Genomic DNA, 4,866 nt, shown 5'->3' with positions numbered 1-4,866 from the left:
TCTTAAATTAAGGAAAGGGCAGGGTTTGTTGGAAGCCTAGCAGGGTATCTTGTGGAAAGCAAGGGCAGGTAGAGTAGCTAGGTCTCATGAAGAGTTGCATCTAAGAACTAGAAAGTTATAAAAATTCAAGGCCTCCTACTCTCCTCTCCCCTGTCTCTCCCCTTCCCATAATTACATGGCTTTAAAAAAAAATCTCTGATTTTCATTGATAATTAATGTTTTAACTCTCCCTTTTCTCTGAGGTTTTGTTGGGCTGACCCAACTTCCTGCCACAGGGGTAATGTAGGCACATCTCCCAGACTAGCCAATCAGAGCATGGCGTCTCCCTGGCCTCAGGGATTGGTCCAAACTGGTCAATCAGAGGCCTCCTGACCTTTCTGCCACAGTTATCCTGAGTTCTCCTTCCTCAGGATACTCCTTCCTCCGAAGCTAATTAAATGGATGTGTCTTGGAGCTCTGTGGCCTTATGCCTGACACAGGAAAGACAGCTGGCTTGAGAGATGAGGAGAGAAAGCAGCCTTAGGACATAATCTGAGTTCTCACAGCCACCATTACTTGAGATCTTGGGCCTTTTACATACTTGAGCTCTGGGCCAGTGCTTGGGAAGCTTTTCAGAGCTTACCTAACTTTGCTCAGCTGTCCAAAGACTGTACTGTTTCTCCTAGGAGCCAAAATTCCCAAAAGGAAGAGAAATAATAAAGAATAACTATGGAGGAGTTGATTTTATGTCATCAAAAAAAAAAAAAAAAAGGTAAGTAAAACTATTTTCTTAAAGATATCTCGCCCATTTAAAAGAATTCCAATTTGAAAGTCCCTTTGACATTTCAGTGGTATTAGTTGTCTAAGGCTCGAAACCACAAAGTTATTATCTCACAGTCTGGAGGTCAGAAGTAACCAACAGGTCAACAGGGCTGCATTCCTTCCGGAGGCCCTAGGGGAGCGGAGAGCCTCTTCCTTGACTTTTCCAGTTCCCAAAAGCCATTTGCATTCCGTGGTTCACGACCCCCTTCCAGAAATGCCATCACTCCAACCTCTGCTTTCATCATCACAAATCTCCTTGTTGAGTTTGGTTTTCCTCTTGCAAGGATCCCTGTGATTGCACTGGGCCCACCTAGGTAATCCAAAAGAATCTCCCCATCCCAGGCTCCTTAATCATGCCTGCAAAATCCCTTTGCCATAGCCGAAACCGGTTTGGCTCAGTGGATAGAGCGTCGGCCTGCGGACTGGAGGGTCCCAGGTTCGATTCCGGTCAAGGGCATGTACCTTGGTTGCGGGCACATCCCCAGTGGGAGGTGTGCAGGAGGCAGCTGATCGATGTTTCTCTCTCGTCGATGTTTCTAGCTCTCTATCCCTCTCCCTTCCTCTCTCTGTAAAATATCAATAAAATATATTTAAAAAAAAATCCCTTTGCCATGTAAGATTCAAATTCACAGGTTCTAGGAATCAGGGCATGGACATCCTTAGGGAGGCCATTATTTAGCATGCCCATCACTGAACCAGTATACTCATTCATTAAAGAACAACACAACAACAAAAACCCGGTTTTGCCCAAATCATACTGTAAAAACAATAATGAGAAATTAGAAGCCACCCATTTAGAGGAAATGTTGGTCTTCTAAGCAAAAGTATCTCTAACTCAGATGTTTGTTATTCTGCTTTATCCTGAGATGGGAAGGGACACTGGGATTTCAAGCACATTTGCTTTTTCTGTAGAATTGATATTGCTCACACTTTTAACAATACACTCCTTTTAATTTTTACACTGCCTGCTGGATGGTGTGAAAAAGTGAAATAAGACAAAAACAAGAAAATATAGAAGTCTTTGAGCAAGATGCAGAATAGAAGGTGGACAAAAATTCAAAAGCAGCTTTGTAGCATTGTTTCAGAAAGGGAGAGAGAAAAAAAAAGAAAAAAGAAAAGACATATAAAAAATAGTTGCCATTCTCATAAAATGGAACTTGAGTGAGAGGAAGGTATAACCTCTGACTTGGAGAATGCTGGGGGCCAAGGAAAGCTTTTTTTTTTTTTTTTTCATTTGACCACATTTTAAAACAATACAAAGTGAGTGAGTGTCTTTTAGAGTAAATGGCAAAGGGGATTGATTTTTTAAATTACTTTTAAATCATAAAATCCCACAATTGTAACATCATGTTGGGTACTCATCCGGTAGAATACCAGGAACTTTATTGGAGAAAACAATCCAGGAAGACATTTAATGAGAAGCACTAATAAATGCATGTCTCTGTTGTATTGAAGCTGTCTGTTCTCCTTAGTAATTGAGTTTTCATCCTAGTAAAGAATTATTTATGAAAGGTGGGCATTTGAAAAGTCTTCCCTGAAAGTCTAGCAGAAAATAATGACATTTCATAGGTTTGATAAAACCACATACAAAGAGATGCCTGGTTGAGAGTGAACTTCAAGATTTTCTGTAACTGATGATTGGAGGCTTTAAAAAGTAACAATTGATTTCTCTAAGCAGGTTGTGTTTTACTCAAAAGGTAGAGGTTTGCATTCAATATACACTTTCTACATTTATGTCAGTGTTCTTTCTTCTTTAATGGAAGTTGAATCACTTTTGGGTGAATTGCCTGAAAATCAATTTGCAAAATGCTAGTTTACAGAAATTCAATTCATCCAATGACAATTTACCAAGTGAACAGGTTTAAATAAATGTATCGAATTTATTGATTTATAAAAAAAATGTGTTTTTTAAATTTATTCAATATTCTTACTTTTCAAACATAAAATTAACATTAAATTAAAGAGGATCCAAAACAAATGAGGAATAAATTATACAATCTTGCCACGTATTAAATGCTAATTTTTAAAAATTTCTAACTAGGAAAAACTGTACACAAACACTGGGTAGCAGTTTGCAGAAAGCCTTTTTTTCAATCTGAAAAATGAAAATTACTCAAATTAGTGGAAAGAATTCCTGGAAGGAGTTAGTATAATGTTCTGTATGATTAATACTTCACACTTGAGATACCTTAACTATAAACATGAGATTGTAAAGAAAGAATTTTTAAAAGGGTTAAAAATTTTTAAATAGGCTAAATCAGTGGTCGGCAAACTCATTAGTCAACAGAGCCAAATATCAACAGTACAACAATTGAAATTTCTTTTGAGAGCCAAATTTTTTAAACTTAAACTTTTTCTAACGCCACTTCTTCAAAATAGACTCGCCCAGGCCGTGGTATTTTGTGGAAGAGCCACACTCAAGGAGCCAAAGAGCCGCATGTGGCTCGCGAGCCGTAGTTTTCCGACCACTGGGCTAAATTAAAGAATGAACCAGAAAGCGACAAGAACAATCCCATCCCATAATAAATTAGAGTTATGAATAGCTAAAAACAACAAACATTGATGTGTTACTTGAAAATGTGGAGACAGCATCTTAAAAGTGCTAAAATATTAAAACAGAAAATTATGCTTAAAAAATGACATTAAAAAGAACTAGAAAACAGTAAAAACATAAAAATCCCTAATTGAAATGTTAAGGTGTTGTTTAGAGTTGATTTTTGATATTAAATGTATTCATAGGAGACGAAACCACTCGATAATCCAGAGTGGCCAGCTATCTGACCATTCCTTAACCTCATGCTATGGAGACAAAACAGATCAGTCAGCACACTTTCCCCCTCTGGCGCACACCCATTTGTGCCTTTCCTCCCCTCCTCGCCCTCCAAGCACAGTCACTTTTGCCTTTCTCTCTCCTAATCCCCAAGAGTCCTTCTTTTGCCTCTGTAATTTATTTCTTGAGCCCACACAGCCCAACTGGCTCACCTTTTTTTTTTTTTTTTTAACCTCTGTGATGCTCTAAACAAATGTTCTCTTATAAACAAATAAAAATATAAAAAGCACAGAACCAGTAATAAAAAACATCACCGTAATCTTCACAAGCTGTTATAACCATTGTACTCAATTTGAGATGCTGCAAAAATAGGCGGGTAAAACCCCTTATGTGTTGTTCTAAACATTATAAATGACTTTAAAAAAACAAGGTTTTGGTCACTGACTAAATTCATTGAACAGACCACCTTTCACTCAGACTATGTGACTCACATGATTGAAATCCCCCAAGTGCCTTAGAAAAATCCAAACTCTGGGCGGCAGTCTTCAGGTCTCCCACAGTAAAGCTCCCACCGGCTTCTCTATTCTCATCTAACATTCGGTCAGACATGCCAGGTTTTTTCCCTATGTTCTAAAAGTTCCATTTCTGCTCTTTCTGGCTTCAAGATCTTTGCTCTTAAAAGCCCCTATCAAAACTCTTCCTTCACTTACAACCATCTCCTTCTCATCTTTCCAGTTATAGCATAAAACATCACCTCCTCAGGGAAGCCCTACATATATAAAGTTTTCTTCCCCACTTTCCCTCTAATTATCCTATCCACCCCCCCCCCCCCGCCCCGCTCTCTTTAAAAAACCCATCATTATTGGAAACTATTGAGTTTCCCTGTGTCTTTCTTTGCTTGTCATCCATCTTAGTCACTAGAATATGAGCTCTATGAGAATTATAGTTATACTTTAAACCTAGCATCTTTTCTTGGCACATACACACTGATACCATGTAAATATCTGTTGAATGAATCAACAAATAAATCTACCTTTGAGAACAGACTGAGTATTTTTTTCAAAGTTACTTGACTGGGTTTTTGAACAATGTGAAATGGAGCAAAAAACTTCTTTTGGAATGGAGACTTCTGAGACAGAGCATCTTCTGCCAGTCACCCTTACCCCATGTCCAAATGAGTGTAAGGTTCCCTGTCCACTTGAGGAACATTTCCACAACTAATGGAAAAGTACCTCGCTCCAGGATGCACTGACCGCAGCGATCTGGAGGGATCTCTAACAGGCTGTCTATGAGAG

Source organism: Plecotus auritus (genome assembly GCF_963455305.1).
Source record: "Plecotus auritus genome assembly, chromosome: 9".
Lineage (NCBI taxonomy): Eukaryota > Metazoa > Chordata > Mammalia > Chiroptera > Vespertilionidae > Plecotus > Plecotus auritus.
The sequence above is the reverse complement of the archived record's forward strand: the minus strand, read 5'-3'. Positions refer to the sequence as shown.